Genomic DNA, 17586 nt, shown 5'->3' on the forward strand with positions numbered 1-17586 from the left:
TGACAGATCAGAAACACATAGCTGCCATTCTCAGGCTGTCTCACCATGAGGTGGGAGAGGCCCTTTGGCCTTCCCAGATGTATCTGCTTTGGTGCCACCATAAATTTGTATTGTTATCCTGAAAAAAATCACTGGCCAGATCTGGGTCTGTTCTCTCCATAAAGTGGGTAAGTAAACATAAAAACCACAAACTGAGTCATGCCACCACCCAAGCTGGAGACCTCCAAGTGCTTCTTGTGACACTTAGGAGCTGATACTTTCAAAGACTCTCCCTGCACTCCAGAGTCATCAGGTCTGCCCACCACCCATCTCCCGCCACACCTGCCCCCATTGCTTCATTTCAGGCTTCCTTCTGACCCCTTTGTTCTGCATCTCAGCCTTCTGCACCATGCACTGCCACTCCCACATTCCGTAAATGACCATTTGCTGGTCACCTCCTTGGTCGGTTACCTTTATCTTCCTCCTCTGGTCTGAGGCAGGGATCATGTCTGCCTTTCCCCCATTTTGTTCCCATGGCCAAGTTCATAGCTATAAATTTGTGTAGAAAGAATGAATTAACAAAATATGGCCCTGGAGGGTTAAAAATTGGTCTAGACATGCTCAGATTCAACTGTCAGGACCACCTCCCTGGGATTCCAGGAAACCTGGGTTTATACCCTAAGTCTTAGCTCATAAGCTGTGTGACCTTGAGCAAATCCCTTCACCTCTCTGGTCGTCATTGTCTTCATCTGTAGGATGGTGGGGAACAGTGCACCCACCACAGATTGTTGTCTGAACAATGCAAGGAGATTAAAAGAGAAATAACTGCACTCAAATTTGATGCCCAGTCATCTACTGTTAGACTGTGTGGTGTTGATTTTCTCAGTGTTTCCAAATAGCAGGACATGCTGCTGCCTTGGGTGGTATGGGAGGTATGGGAAGGGGTGGTGGGTACAGTGAAAGAAACTCAACTCTCAAGTCGGGGTCAGGAGATTGGCCTGGGCCTTCCAATGCCGTCCTGCCCAGCACATCAGTGGGTCTACCTGGTCCGAGGCTATCAAGAAATCAGTTCCACGGAGCTCTGATTTAATTAGCTTGGCAATATCACCCTATTGATCACTCATTTCAGGCCTGCCAATCGGGGGAGCGTGGTTTACTCATCACCCTCTCACTCTCGCCCTCTCTTTCACTGGAAGGAAAAGCTGACATCGACTTGTTTATTCAAGCCCCGCGGGAGGGGAACCCCTGAATCTCGCTCCCCCTCCTCCTTGCACACATATTTGAGTTGGGATAAATGTCTCTTCTTCATGCTCATCAGTGAGCCCTTCACCCCCTCCCTGGGCTTCTGAGGTCTCCTCGCCATCATCTCTTTTCCAATTGAATTAGCTTTAATATATATTTTTTTTGATGGAAAAGGTGTTTGCTTTATCTCCGGTGTTAAATGTCCTAATTGTTCCCTTCATCTAGGTAATACCTCCTTAATGTAGCAGCTGTCTGCTTCCTCCAGAGCGGCAGAGCCTCAGGGTCTGCTCTTGCACCCGATGATGCCAGGTCTAGAGAGGCCCAGTGATCTTGGGCCTCGCTTAGCTCTTCTTGCTCATCTTTGCCACTTATCTGTTGGTCTCCATCACTTTCCCTCCCTCTCCGGCCCTCTCTCACCCGCTCCTCCCTCTCCCCCTCCCTCCCTTCCTTCCTCTCTGCCTCTATTTTTCTCTCCCGCTCTCCCTCCATCTCGGCATCTCACATGCTCATTCTCTCCTCTTTCTCTGAAAAGAGAATCAGATTAGCTTATTTTTTTTATATAGATGCATGTTTTATTTATTTATTTATTAATACAAGCACTGGGAACAGTCAGAAGCGCGGGAGGGTGAGAGAATTCACCAGAGCCAGAGAGGGGAGCAGAACAGGCAGACTGACGAAGTACACTGCTGAGGGGAGCAGCGGGCGGCAGGAGAGGTCTGCGCGTCATGCGGGACCCTCCTCTGGTGGCCGGGGAGCAGCCGGGGATCGAACCGGCGCTGCAGAGGCTGCGGGCAGCTTCGCAACCCAGCGCTCAACTGCTGCGCCACCAGGGAGGCCCAGAATCAGATTAGCTTAACATGCAAAGCTGGCAGGGAAAGGGACTATGCCATCACCACTCAGAGGCGCCAACTGGGATCTAGGTACACCTGACTGTCCCCACCACTGCCAATTCCTTATTTCCTCCATATTGGAGCTTCATACAACCATTAATGCAGGGTTCCCCTAATGTGAGACACTCAATGCGAGTCCCAGGGATTCCTGGTGAGTGAAGAGGAAGAGAAGGGCCTGGGGTCAAATCAATTGGAAAAAGCCACACACACATGATGTAGCATAAGAAGAATCACAAAACACAATGGGAAATTAAAGGCACCGAGAAGGTCTGCAGTGCTGATATATGTTGAATTATATTTCAACCAAAGATTTCGGAATGCATCCACTTTGCCACATCGACAGGGAACTTACTCCTTGGGAAGTATTCGTGCCATCTACAAGGACTCTGTCTCTACTGCTTTAACTATCAAAACTCAAATTTCCTCCTGTATTTTTAAGATTGCTTCTATTTTCTGTGCTCTTGGATGCCACTGACTTTCCAAGGAAGAGCTAATCATCTGTGATGAGAGAGATGAGTGAGTCTGCTAGAGAATTATCATAGTCATCTCTTCATCATCCTGTCTGTGCATTTCCAAAGACAGGCACTGTGGTGGTGGAGGGAAGGTAAGATTGCTTGGAAGTCAGACATAAGTTCAAATCCTGCCTCTGCCACTTGGTAATTGAACCTTCCTGGGCTTGTTGATAAAACCCTTGACTCAGTTTGCTCACCTGTTAAATAGGATCATGACATTTGTGCCACTAGATTATATGAGAATTCATTAAGATAACGCCAATAAAATGTGGCATTTGGGGGGGATGTGTTCAGTAGTGTGTGTATTTTTGTTTGTTAAAGCAAAATTTCTGATAACGTGTAAGTAACCAATTTAAAGTGTCTAATTCAGTGGCATTTAATACATTTACACTAGTGCAACCACCACCTCTATCTAGTGCCAAGATATTTTCATCATCCCAGTAGCCATTAAGGATCCACTTCCTAGCTCCTGGTAACCACCAATCTGCTTTCTGTCTCTGTGAATCTCTCAATTCTGGACCTTTCATATCGATGGAATCATACAACATGTGATCGTTTGTGTCTGGTTTCTTTCACTGATCATATTTTCAAGGATCATCCATGTTGTAGCAAGTGTCAGTGCTTCACTCCATTTTGTGGCTAAATCATATTCCATTGTGTGGCTCGGCCACATATTGTTTATCTATCCATCACTCAACACATTCTATAATGGGATTGTTGAAGGCACTCTCTTCTCTCCTTTGGGTAAAGGGTGAGTCTTTATTTAAATTGATTTTTTTTAACCAGCAGGGAGCTAACCCACATATTTAAATTGATTTTTAGGAACTCTATTGAAGTTAGAATTAAATGTCAATATAGGATGAGAGGGTGTGGTGAATAGGGCTGGACTGGAAGTCAGGAAGCTTGGACTCTGCTTTTGAGCTGGCTGTGTGATCCTGGGAATCTTCCTTCTCCTCTCTGGGCCTTGATCTTCCCATCTATCAAATGTAGGTTGTTTAAGATGCTTCTCTGGTTACCTCTTGCTCCAATATTCTACAATTCTAGTGATCTCTGGGATTTCCTAAGGGGGTCGCCATACCTGGAGGAGACTCTTGTCAGGGACATCAGATTCTCTATTCATATAGGAGGCATAGGGACAATACAGGCAGACAGGCCTCAGTGTTCCCAGTGTTGATTCAGGATTCAGTTTATGCTCCCACGAATACACACTATGTGTAATGGAGCTGGTATTTCTAAAGCTCTTCCTGCCCATCATGTTGATGGGGCTGGAATTAGTCACACTTGATTTAAAATCCAGTGCTCATGAATGGGACTCATCTGGCAGCAGCCTGGTTAACTGCTCTCCAGGTACAGAGTGCCATTGAGTGCTCTAGTAAGAGCCACCAGTATCCAGGATTTTGATTTTTCTCTTTGGTAGCTCCTTATAAGACATATTTTGACAAAATAAGAATGCCTATATTTCTTTTAAAATGGAGCAATTGGCGAGTAGGGTCTACTAAGAAATTAATGAGCACATTAGCATGGGATCCCCAGCACTGACGTCAGGATTGTGATTGTGAGAACTACAAGATGAATGACAGTGGAGAGGGGGGGGGAGCCAATTTGGTATTCAGGGGAGCCCACTCTCTGTGTTCATGGATCTTGCCTAAGGGATGGAGACTTCATAGTTGGACCTTAGAGGAAAGTTCTTCTGGCCAGTTGTTAACTGTGGGCAAACAGGACCACTGACCTTCAGGGTATTATGGGACCAACAGTTGTCTCCTTGGGCAAGTCATAAAAGGAAGCATTAGGCAGTAGACCATGTGCTCCAAGAGGACAGAACCATGGCCTGTCACTCATTTTGCTCCTTGACATCCTTCCAGTATTAGCACAGAACTTCACATTGAGTAGGAACTCAATAAATATTTGTAACTCACCCTGAAGTTGTGAAGCTGGAATGTAGCTAATGAGAGATTTGAACCCAGGCAAGCTTACATCAGAACATCTGGGTTTCCCTCCTGATCCAATTTTTCTTGTCCCACATGTTATCATACAGTGCTGTCAGCTGTCATTGTCCATTAGCTGGTTTAACTCCTCTACTGGACCATGAGATGCTCCAGAAGGATTTCTTCCTTCTTCTTCATATGTCTGAGTGCGACCACAGTGAAGGACCTGCAGTAGGTACCCCATAAATACTCATCATATGAAATTGGTTAACATCTCAATGAATCAGGGCAATCCATCTGCAGCAGGGACTAAATGTTTTGATTGAGAGCCTGGCATGTAGTTGGAGCATTATATTTGTAGGCTAAAGGGACATGTCCATGTCAACTCCATTCAACCCAAGAGAATTAACCCTATTGTGGAAGGGACATTCAAGAATGGTGTTGTTCAAGATACATTGCTTAAAGGGCCATTTTAATCAGGAGATGTCCTCAACACTTCCATGCTTAGATGAGTGAACAGAAGCTCAGAGAGGTTGCATAGGTTGGGTTCCAGCAAACAGATTTGAGATGTAGACTTTCATGTTAATGTATGTACAATTTAAAGGTGAGGACAATGAGTGTCTAAGAGCTTTGAGACTTGCTCCAGGTCACACCACTGGTGAGTGGAGAGTGAGAAATAAGGAAGACCTTCTCTACCCATAGGCTCCAATTTAAGAGTTGGGCCTTGGGACTTTTATTTACCTTTAAACTGGAAAGTCCTGTGGATTTTCAAATTACCTATGATTCAGCCTTGGGAGAGGCCATAAATTCCTGTGATCACAAACTGGTTATCTATGAACACAGCAGCCAATGATCATTGGACCCAATTCTAGCTGCTCAGAACTCCATTGCGGGGGTGGTAGTAGGTAGGATTAGCAGAGCATTGCTAGAGATTGCTCCAAATCAACCTCTTTGGTTTTATTCTGTTTTTATCTCCTTCCCCAAGCATGCGGGAGTTTTAGTCAATGGAAACCAACCTTGTTTCCAGTGGGGACTCCTCCCAAATTTACTTTTATCCAATTATTCCATTATTTTTCTTCAGGTAGGATGCTAGAAGCAGAAGATAGACAAGTAAATACACCAAAAAGGAACGATGAAAGAGAAAAACAAATTGGTATGAGAAAAACTTAAACTGAATTGGGAGGAGACATAGCTCTAAAAGATCTCATGTAAATTATTTCTCTCTCAGAGATTGCTAGAAAAAGTTCTATTTTGTGGAATATTCTTAAGAGAGAACTGAAGACAAAATTTCTTTATCAAAAGTGAGTTATCACATCCTCTTGGGTGCATTTCTTCTGAATGAAGTATTCACAGTAATTACTACAAAACACAATTATTTGCTTTGTGCCAACAACCTGTCTGTATTCGCTCCTTGAATCTTTATAGTTGCCCTATAACGCAGGTATGTCCAAGCTGGTCTGTGTACAGATGCAGAAACCAAGGCTGAGAGTGGTGACTGAAGCCCAAACCTGAGTCCAGACTCTATGCTCTGTCCCACTGTGCTCACTGCTGTCCTGTTTGCAGGCCCAAGGGCTGCCTTCTCTTCCAGCAGGAGGGGCTGTGATGTCCTCAGATGGTGTGTCTGTGTCTGTGGGGGGAGTGTTGATGGCAGCCTGACACCAGATTCATAACCAACAATACCCTGGGAACACTGTAAAATGCTTTCTGCATTTTATATTTCATGTATTTGGAAAGGACTGACTTTAATTCCACGGGCGCCACGATTTCCTTGGAGGATCATCCCTTCCAGGTCTGCAAGATTCTCTCTAGCTCAGGAGAAGAAAACACTTGTATTTTTTTTTTTTTAATGCAAGCTTCCCTTTTTAAGCCATCCTTGCCTTAAGTATCCAAGACCTTCAGGCAAGGAAGGCTGAAGTACGTGGTGGTCACACTCTGGACCCCTAAGTCAGCAGACCTGCATGTGCGCCCTCCTCTGGCTGTCCCTGCTACGTGATCCTGGTGGCTTCCTTGCCTGGCACGTCAGTGCCTTTCTGTCTAAATGGGTTAATAACGTTAAATGATGAGCACACGCCCAGCAGCAAGGATGCGCTCCATTCTTTCCTTCCTTTCTTCCCCCATCAGCGCCAGAGCAAGGCAAATGGGTTCTTCTAATTTGGGTTTTGTGAATGTGGCAAAAAAGGCTCCAAAGCCAAATCGGGATTCACTGGTTTCTAATACAGACCTTGTCCTACCCCAGGGAGAGGCTGTTTGACAACCTGCCAATGTTTTGTTGATTTAAGAACTTGGTGTGCCTGTCACCTCCAAGGCACGACACATTCTGAACAGTTCCTCTCAGTCCAGCCATTAATCACCCTCTGTAATTAAATAACACAGAAACCTGTAATTAGGGTATTGATTTGTTGGTTTAATTGTTTACTCTTGGGGTCTCCCTCCAGCCTATGAGCTTCATGAGGGCAAGGACAATGTCCACGTTTATCCTCAGCGGGTCCCTGTCACTTGCCTCAGCGCTTGGCACATAGAAAATTATTATTATTATTATTTTTAAAGATTTATTTATTTATTTGTACAAGCACTGGGTACAGTCAGAAGCGCGGGAGGGTGAGAGAATTCACCAGAGCCAGAGAGGGGAACAGAACAGGCAGACCTATGAAGTACACTGCTGAGGGGAGCAGCGGGCGCGGCAGGAGAGGTCTGCGTGCCGTGTGGGACCCTCGCCAAGCGGCCGGGGATCGAACCGGCACTGCAGAGGCTGCGGGCATCTTCACAGCCCAGAGCTCAACTGCTGCGCCACCAGGGGAGGCCCCATAGAAAATTCTTAACAAAAATTGGCTGAATAAAGGAATAAGTGGATATAAGGGTTCACAGTCAAGTGTCTCCCCGGTATTGTACTAAGTGTGAGAGAGGAGTTGATAGTGAGCAAGGAAATTCAGTAAAAAATAAAGATTTGTTTTGCATCTGGATGGTGCTTGTTGCTTAGATAGCACTTAATTCTGTGAGTGCTGATGGTGAAAACGACAGACAGTGATGATGATGGCAGCAGGGATGATGATGGAGATATTACTTTTTTAAACTTTTATTACATAACAGGTAGTTTACATGCATTATCTCACATGATTCTTACAATGACTTTATATTTGTTATTATAAACATATGCATAACTCTACATATATTACTTAAATTATTTAACATATGAAGGAATGAGGCTCAAAGTATTTGCTTAAGTCATCCAGCAAGTAATGGGCAGTTGAGACTTAATCTCAAATCAATCTAACTTTGCTCTTGGCCATGGAATTCTAATAGTTTTTTGTGGTCATGGTCTCAGGTATTGTGCCGAGGGATTAGTACAATTAATCCTATTAATAGGTATTAATGCTTATTAATCTCTTCAATATTATAGGCAGTCACTATCAATAGAGATGATGAAAGTGCTTTGGAGAAAGACAGGATCACATAGTTCAAGAAGGACAGAGCTGGGACTAAAATACTACTGTTCTTATTTCTAATATGGAACTTTTCCTTTTATAGGATAAGGCTCACAGATTTGGGAGCTTGTTTTTTTAAAAGATTTATTTATTTATGCATTCAAGAACTGGGGTGTAGGCCAGAAGTGTGGGGGGTGAGAGGATTCACTAGAGACAGAATGGGGAACACAACAGGCAGACTGAGTGAAATACACTGCTGAAGAGAGCAGTGGGTGGGCCAGGAGAGGTCTGCTGTACCATGTGGGTACCTCCCCGGCCGGGGATCGAACTCGTGCTGCAGAGGCTGCAGATAGCTTCATGGTGCTGAGCCCTAAACCCTTGGGCCACTAGGGAGGTCCAATTTGGGGATCTTGAAACAGAAGGGAACATGAGACACTGGGACACGTGGACCCTGATTACAGCATCACCACTTACTAGTCACATGGACTCAGGTGTGCCAGGTGACTGACACCTGCCTTCTTATAGGTAACGTGAGCAAAGAGGCCCGTCTCATAGGGCGAGGACTAGGGTTTACTACAGTCATAAGGACAGAGGTGATTTAGAAACTGTGCTGTTCACTGATTCCAATGCTTTGATAAGTCAGTGTCCCCGAGCTTTCGACAGTTCAGTGAAAACACTGTGTGGTCGGTTTCACTGCTGAGGTGATTCACCGCTACAGTCCCACAGGCTCTGACACTCAGGAACTCCCAGGTAACCACAGAAGATGCTTTCTCCACCTACTGAGGAAAAGGTGTGATGTCTACGAGCTGAGCTTCACTGTTAGGTTGGTAAGAAATGGCCCTTCCTCATTGTGCTCTCATCACTTGGCTCATTTTTCTGTCCTGAAAATGCTCCAATTTCAATCCCATCTCAGGGCCTCCATACTGGGAGTTTCCCCTGCTTGGAACTTGCTCGCCCCTTCACACAGCGCAGCCCTCACCTCCACAGGTAAGCCTGCCTGCCCACTCTGCCCAGACAGGTGACACCCAGCCCAGGCCCCATCTTCACACTATTTTGTTCCTTTCAGCGTTTACCAAACCATGGGAACTACACCCAGTTTGTCCTACGCTCTGTCTCTAACACACAGCATATGCCCCATGAAAGCTGAACGCTGGGCTGGCGTCTGTCTCCATCATGGGGATGTCCGCCCGCATAAGTCACGCGCGGAAGAAATAGGCTTTTAATAAACATGAGTGGAATGAAGCACTGAGGAAACGTACTCCATCGTGTTACTCAGGGTGCCCGTGCTGCAGGAGGGCTCCGGCTCTCCCCACCTCAGAGAGGAGATGCCACATCCCATTTCCAGTCCCCGGAGTCACCGCGTGTCATGCCTGATAAATGGCCATCATTCTGGGAAGGCACCAGACCTTATTTCTCGGCGCGAGCTGACACCAGAGCCTCCTGCCAAGAGCGGGTGAGGGAGCCGAATGTGCACGCTGAGGGCCAGGAGGAGATGGGCATCCAACCCAGGCTGTTTCTGGAAAAGCAGTCCAGTTTTCCTGTTTCTCTCTCCTTGTGAAATCTGCTGTTCCCCGCTTGGTAAAGATATCTGAGAATGTGTAAAACCACATTTCCCGGATCTCGGGACTCCGTAGTTTGTGCAATTATAACCCAACACATCACAGAAGTCAGATTGGCGCTTGTTGCCTGCATAATTCATCACTCATTTTCCTGTCAGGGCCGAAGACCTTTTATATCTGGTAGACCAAAAAAAAAAAAAATTAAGTTTACATTGCTCGATTAAAAATTCAGAAGTTTAAGGGCAAGATAAAAGGGGGATGTGAGTTGTATCATCATTAAATAGACAGAGATAAATAAAGCATTGGAAGAGGAAACATAAAAAATAGGGAGACAATGAGAAAAAAAATAAACCTTGCTGGTAACTTGTCAATTTTCAGATTTAAGAATGTCAGTAGAAACTTCATTCATTTCTTTTTCCTAATGGTCAAGATTTAGGGACCATGGCAGGTTGGGAAGTCAAAAGATTTGGGGTACTGAGGGTACTATTATCTCCTCCCTCCCTCATTTGCCCCCCTCCCTCCCTTCCTTGTAGAACGTTCTTTAAGTCCACTCTAAGCCACACTGCAAAGCCCTAGCCGCGGGACGTGAACAACCAGTCCCATGTGACTGAGGGAACTGCGGGCTATTAGGACAAAGGCCCATTATGGACCAGAGTGACCAGTGTTGTGACAGAGGAAGCAGGGACTCGTGGGGTCCCCAAAGGGCCCCTGACCCAGCCAAGGTCAAGAGAGCTTCCAAGAGAAAGTGGAGCTTGAGTGAGACGTAGATATTGGCCAAGTGACGAGAGGAGACAGCGTGGGCAGTGCCGTGCTGGTGTAAACAGCACGTGGGCAGCCTCAGAGGCGTGCGGGGGCCGGTGTGCTGCTGTCGAGGGTGCAGACTGGGTGGGGGGAGGTGGCGAGTGAGGCGGGGCTCAGCGGGGAGCATCGGGAGCTCAGTCAAGTTGCTGGTGTTTGGCTCTCACTAGACCAAAAATTCCTCGAGGACAGGGAGAATGTCTTTTTGAATTTCTCACCAGAATGTTTTTATTTTTTCATTTCCTCCCCAGCACATTGTTTGCCGCACAATAGGATCCAATCAGTACTTGCTGACTGACTTTGTGACTCCTGAAGTCATTGGGGAGTCATCGAAGCCTCTTAAGCAAAGGAGCGACATGGTCATATTTGTACTCTAGGAAGAGCCTCTGGATGGCTGACGTGTGGACAATGACTTGGAGGAGGAAGAGAGGAGCTGGCTGGAACTGTGAGCTTGAAGACTTGGGGTTAAGGCTGTCAATGATCCTCCATTATCCCCTTCCCCCCTTCATTTATGGAGTGACTTTGAGCAGAGATGTGGAGGAAGGGGGAATGGATTGAGCCAACAGGACATCAGGGGAGATGCTTGCAAGTGGACACAGCGTGTGCAAAGGCCCTGAGGTAGGGCTGAAGCACAGGTTTGTCTGTGTTTCTGCTCCCCACTCTGCACCCCTTAATTGATTCAGTATGTGCTTTTTTCCAGCACCGAGTCCGCTGCAGCCTGGGTCAGAGGGTGGATGAGATAACTCAGTCTCCCAAATGCAGCCCCTGGCCTATGGGGCTCAACAAAATGGCAGGTGACATAGACCCACACTGGAGGTTCCCTGACGGCCTGAGGAAGATATAGAGAGGTGAAATAAAATAGGAAGGGGGTGTAGTTTTTTTGGTCAGGGGAGGATTTGCTCTGGACTTAGAAGGCAGGTGGGATTTCTTTGAACTTCTTATTTAAATATATCAAACAAATGCTTGATAACATTTTCACCGAGATAAATGCTCCCATGAAACCAGCAGCCTGATTGAGAAACAGGATCTGGCAGCTCCCAAGGATCCTTCCAACCACCCCCAGGTCGTCACCCACCACCCCCAACTCCAGGCAACGTGGGTTCCTTCTGCCTGTTTCTACAGACACATGCCCTCTTGCGAGTCTGGCTTCTCTTGCTTCAGATCATGTTTGCGTGATTCATCCATGTTAAGTATAATTGTATCTCATTTATCCCCATTGCTATGCAGGATCCCAGTGTGTGAACATTATTTTTTGCTCATTCTGCTATTGCTGGAGACTCGAGACACTTCCATTTTTGGCCAACCGGGCGCTATGACATTCTTCTGGGTATGAGTCTTTTGGTGAACAGACGCACGCATTTCTGTTGGGTAAGATGTCAGGGTGAACATGCCGGGTCGAAGGGCTCTTGGTGGAGCTGCCAAACAGGCCTCCAAAGGGGGTGCACTCATTCGCACCTGCACCACAAGCGTGCACGCATTGGAGGCACGAACCTTGCTAACTCTCGGCATATCTGTCATTTTCATTTTACTCCATTTCCTTTCATCCTGTGGGGATGAGGTGGTTTTACATTGTAGTTTTAATCTGCTCGCCTCTGTGATTAATGTAGTCAAGCACATTTTCATATGTTTATTGACTGTTTGCTCATCCTTTGGGGAAGTGTTTTTTTTTTTCCCTCCTCTCGGGTTGTCTACCTTTTTCCTGTTGGCTGGAAGGCTTCCGTGGTGCATGGCACACACTGTTGAGAGATATACCCTCTGTGGGGCGGTCTGTCTTCTTGCTCTCCTAGGGCAGATGCTCTTACTTTAAATGAAGTGCATTTAATTTTTCTTTTTCTTATTGCAGGGAGGAATGTTCTCAAATGTGTGTTTTTTTTTTTAAAGATTTATTTATTTATTTATACAAGCACTGGGTACAGTCAGAAGCGTGGGAGGGTGAGAGAATTCACCAGAGCCAGAGCGGGGAGCAGAGCAGGCAGAAGGACCGAAGTACACTGCTGAGGGGAGCAGTGGGTGGCAGGAGAGGTCTGCGTGCCATGGGGGACCCTCCTCCGGTGGCCGGGGAGCAGCTGGGGATCGAACCAGCACTGCAGAGGCTGCGGGCAGCTTCACAACCCAGTGCTCAACTGCTGCGCCACTGGGGAGGCCCATAAAACATGTTTGACTGCAGACAGCAGCCCTTTTCGGTAGAGGGGACTTTGAGCAAATGTGGGAGGTGGGAAGGTCAGGTCATACAGGAAACATGCACCCTCCATCAGCTGGGACCTGACACTGAACTGGGTGCAGGAGTCTGGGGGTTGGGGCAAGGCTGGAGGACAAACTGGGGACTCATAATGGGAGCTTTTGAATGCCATGCTATGGAGTCTGGATTTCCTTCCTGAAGTTTACAGGGTGTTGAAGCAAGAGCTACCAAGGCCAGAGCTGGTATAGTAGTATTAATTTAATAGCAAGTGCCCAGTGCAGGTAATGGGGTGAGGTGGAGCTGGGGAGATGGTGCTGTGGGGACTGTCAGGGAGACGGAGCTGCAGGGAGCTGCGGGAGCCGGGGAGACGCACCTGGGACACTGCACAGACAACCCTTGGTGGTCCTTCTCCCCAGATCTTACTAGGTAGAAGGTGGGCAGGGGGTTATGTTCAGGAATGCCATCTTTAAGGATATCACAGCCCTCTCAGGCCCTGGCCCAGCCTGGTGCTGTTCAGCTCTATGAAAAGCTTGCAGCATGAGAGGATGACAGAGGGTCACAGACTGTCTCTGAGGGCTGGTGGGAACTGGGGGGACACAGCAGGAGATTTGGATTACAGGCCAGACTCTGTGTCAGCTCCCTATTGAGTGTCCCTGGGGAGCTCCCTCTCCCTCTCTGGGTCTCACACTCCTTATCCACAGAAAAGATTGTGATGTTCAGATGACTAGGTTCCCCCAACCCCAGCTATTAGGGAGTTTACCCTGCTAACAGTGACACTGGCAGTGATCTAAGGGGTCCACATGGCTGTTCTGAATGAGAATAAAAGGCAACCATTGCCTGTACTTACTTCCTACGTTACTGGCTTGGATCCCCACACTAAGCACCTCTTGCTGAAATTCAAACATCTTTCATTCCAGATATGGACATTGCAATTGTATATTTTCATTGGTAATCTAATCTCCAGTCCCTCTAAAAATATTTAAGCTATCTAACAGAATAACATCTCTTTAGTGCCTTCTCAAGGCCGAACACCATGCTGGCAGTGGGGGTAGGAGATGTATTTGGACATGTTCTCAGGGGAGCACTGTAGCACGGGGTGGGTGATGGCGGGGGGCCCAAAAAGCCTGCAATAGGGAGTCATATGTGTGCATACATGCTAGACTCTGGCATGCAGCTTTCCTTTTTCTTTTCTTTTTAAATATTTATTTATGCATAGAAGAACTGGGGTATAGGCCAGAGGTGGGGGGTGAGAGGATTCACCAGAGATAGAGTGGGGAGCAGAACAGGCAGACTGACTAAAATACACTGCTGAGGGGAGCAGCAGGCATGACAGGAGAGGTCTGCTGTGCCTTGTAGTTCAGCAACCTGGCCGGGATCGAACTTCAGCCACAGCAGTGACAGTGCTGAGATTTAACCCCTGGCCACCAGGGATTTCCCTGGCACCCAGCTTTTCAATCAAGCCCTAATCTACTTCTGGGAAGGTATTTTGTAGAGGTGGTTGGTTAACATCTACCATCAACTGATGGTAAATAAAGGTAGTTATCCTTTATTTAGTAGTAGTCTGGGAAGTAGTCTGGTAGTCTGGGAAGGCCCCATTCAATCAATTGAAAGACCTGGACGGCAGAATCTGCTCCTGCCTGCTCTCTTCCACACTGATAGCCCTAAGATCCCTAAGATTTTGGACTGTGGCCCCCAGAATCACATGAGCCAAGACCTTGGAATAAATCTGTTAATAAGACCTAGATTTATATATTTATCTACCTGTCCTACTGGTCCTGTTACTGTGCAGACCCATGATGAACACAGAACCTCACGTGACAACTGAAGACCGTAGTTGGCGGGAGGAGCAGGAGATGGGAAAAGCCACCTCCATTCTTCTCTCACTGCAACCACAGAGGCCTTTCTAGTTCTCAAATGTGCCAAGCATGTTCTAGCTGCCAGACCTTGGCACTTGCTGTTCCCTCTGCCCAGAAAGCTGTTCCTGCGCGTATATGCATGCCTGTACCGACACTTCCTTCCAGATCTCTGTTTAAATGCCACTTCCTGCAGAGTCCTAATTTAAAATAGCCACTGCTCTCATCCTCCTTTTCTCAGAATTTCCCCCCAATGCTTATCATCACCAACTGTTTCATCTCTTTCTTTCAATAGTCTCATCCACTAGAATCTGAGCTCCCCAAGAGTCGAGACTTTGCTTTCTTCCTTCTGCACCTCAGTTCCTAGCACAGTGCTTGGCATGAAGAGAACGCACAATGGGCTCCAAATTGTACCATGCCAGCTAATTATAGGAGCTTTAAACTGCCTTTACCAACCAATCTCCTCTCGACAACCATGGACTCCTGGAGAGACGCAGTGGGGGGAACTCGTAAAGAGACGCCAGCGAGAAACAGCTTGGAGGGACTTGACAATTTTCCCTTATCTCTGATGATCCACATTGCCTGGCCAAGTTGTTCATGAAGGAGGCCTTATGATGCATCTCAAAAAAGCAACCACGGGCTCTCAATCACTCAGCAAATTTTGGAAGGAAAAACAGATATCAAAAACGCAAGTGCACAACAGTAATATATGATATCAGATCCGTCATTCTTTACAGCAACATGGACGATGGCGTTTGGGAAACAGCGGTTGCACCCAAAAGATAGACAGGCAGTTTTGACATGTCTTGCCAGTGAAGAATCACCCACCCCAGCCCCATTCCCCCCACACTCCTGGCCTGATCACAGGAATGACAGAATTACAAACAAATCAATCAGGCAGAGAACAGAAGCAGCAGAGAATCGGGCTTGGGTGGTAATAACAAGATGGAGAGCCAGGGTGCTGGTATCAGTGTATCCTCAGACGAATGGGCGCCTGCCCATTTGGGACATGGTAGGACTTACCTGGTAGGACTTACCTCTAATTATCCAGTTTAATGGTCTCATCATGCTGCTGAACTGCCCCCACGCAGGGTTAATTAGTGCAGCGAGACATAGTTACAGGTGATAAGTATCACGTAATCAGCCATTTGCTTCTGTGGAGTGAGTTTGTCATGGATTGGTGAAACTGGAGTGGAGGATACATACCCAGAAATCACAAACACTTAAGCCTACAAGGGTCAGTTGATAACATAAAAAAGACAAACTTTAGGCAATAGGGAGTGGTGGGGATTGTGGCTAACTGGAGGGTTCATGCCCCATCTAAAGTGGGCAGCTTACCCTCAGTTTCAGCTGTTAGAAGTCATCTGGGAATTCAGAAATTCAGAATTTATGAGGAGTGACACAGGAGTAATCAGAATTTATGAGAGGAGTGACACAACTCTTTTATGAGGCATCTCCTGATTTTTAAATGCTGGCAAGTAATTGAAAAAGTTCTAGACTAGATCCTCATTTTAAGATGGGGAGACTGAGACTCAGAAGGGGAAGGGACTTGCTTAAAGCAACTCAGCAGGTTGATAGCATAGGACCTAGAACCCCAGTGTTTGGTTTCCAGTTCAGTGTCTTTGCCCCTTCATTGTAGCAGGCTTTCCTGTTCGGCAGGAGCGGCCTTAGCTGCATGAGCGCTGGAAATGAGGAAGGCAGGTGAAGGATGGACTATGGGGGAAGATGTTTGAGCAAACGGGTCCTAAATTTTTCAAAAGCACAAAATTTTGAAGAGCACAGTTATTTTAACACATCCCAGTTCAATGGAAGTGCCAGGCCTAGGGGAGAGAGTCTGGTGAAAGGGGACAGCAGGATTTGGGGCAGGGGATGGGAGGCAGGGGCGGGATAGGGGTGCCTTTGAAAAGATGAATGGCGCTTCTGGAACACCTGTAGGGCTCTCGGCATCCCTTGGGAAGCACGCCTGGGCTCATAGCCAGATGGTTCTCCTTTCCTTTTACCCTAATCAAACTTCATGGGAACAGATATTGTGACCCCTTGTGATCTAAATTCCAGTAGTACAAACTCTCCTTAGAGGAGTTCCCGATACCAGACAAATCAGACAGACTGTGGAAGAAAACCAATAAGGGTGCACTTGGTCTGGCCAGAGCCCCATCACGTTTTAACCCCAGCCTCATTTTTTTTCCTGCTCTCAGCCTGAGCCCCAAGCCCTTGTTCCCCAAGACTGGGTGAATCTTCTCCCTGCAGCAATGCTGGGGACACAGTCTATATTAGGCGAATCAACAAGGCCATCTCAGAAGAGACCAAATAGGAAATAAGAGGCTCCATTGCCTAATGGGACTTATCAATTATGATCTAGGGCCATATTTCTTTGAGGGGTGATTGTTTCACGGAGTCTGACATCTCATATAGCTTTAAATTACTCACAACCGGGACGGCTTACAAGATAGCAGTAAAATCAGGAGAGGATTGGGCAATGTAATTATAGTATGGAAATGATGTTGATCACTCAAGCAGGGAGCAGACCTTGAATCGAAAACCCTACTCTATTTCCCCACCCCCTCCCCTCCTCTGCTCCTGCTCGGAGCTGTAGCACACACAACACCTGGGAAACATGGGGTACCCTCGCTCCTGCTCAGAAGCTGGACTTTGGCCAGGTCACTCTGCAGGGCATAATGAGTGAAAGGGCTGATGTGGACCTAAGGTTCAGGGCCAAGGAGAGACCCCAGAGGTCACAACAGTCAGGATCTAAAGGCCAGGATGGCAAGAGGCGGTGGGAATGGCCCATTGGCCTTGTTTGTAGAGGTAACAGTTTCCTAAGCACTGAATTTATACCAAGAATTCTGTTATGATCTGGGATTGTAGAAAGATGCTGCCCTCCCTCCCTGCATCCCTCCTTCCCTCCATCTTGTCTTTCTTCCATCTATTCCTGGGCACCATCTCCATGCCAGACACTATGTCAAGCTTTGAGGATACAGAGATGAATTGTTTCAACTGCCTAATGAACATACACTATGTGAAAACATTATGCTGAAATCCAGATAGAGAAAAACTTATTACTCACATTATTCATTCAAATACTTATTGATGATGGACTAGTTTGTTGGGCTGTTAAACATCAAGCCCATTTCTCTTCTTTCTGAGCCACCGCTAGGCTACCTTCCCCAGCCTCCTTTATAGACAGGAGTGGCCACATAACTAAAGTAACTAAACTAATTCTAGTCAAC

General features: G+C 46.8%; 1 long non-coding RNA gene across 3 annotated transcripts in view; it reads left to right on the forward strand.

Moving 5' to 3' along the window:
- The window catches only part of LOC129145791 (uncharacterized), a 34061-nt gene extending 18960 nt beyond the window's left edge, over positions 1-15101 (forward strand). For 2 of the 3 annotated variants that reach the window (XR_008551849.1, XR_008551850.1), the window contains exons 4-10: positions 8689-8793; positions 8884-8957; positions 9037-9423; positions 10579-10945; positions 11028-11175; positions 11555-11695; positions 14655-15101. This is a non-coding gene — a long non-coding RNA (uncharacterized LOC129145791). The remainder of the gene's footprint in view (positions 1-8688; positions 8794-8883; positions 8958-9036; positions 9424-10578; positions 10946-11027; positions 11176-11554; positions 11696-14654) is intronic. The other variant, XR_008551851.1, reaches the window with a different exon arrangement.
- The last annotated feature ends 2485 nt before the right edge of the window (positions 15102-17586 follow it).

Source organism: Talpa occidentalis, unplaced genomic scaffold (genome assembly GCF_014898055.3).
Source record: "Talpa occidentalis isolate TD23 unplaced genomic scaffold, MPIMG_talOcc4v2.1 talOcc4.14, whole genome shotgun sequence".
Taxonomy (NCBI): Eukaryota; Metazoa; Chordata; class Mammalia; order Eulipotyphla; family Talpidae; genus Talpa; species Talpa occidentalis.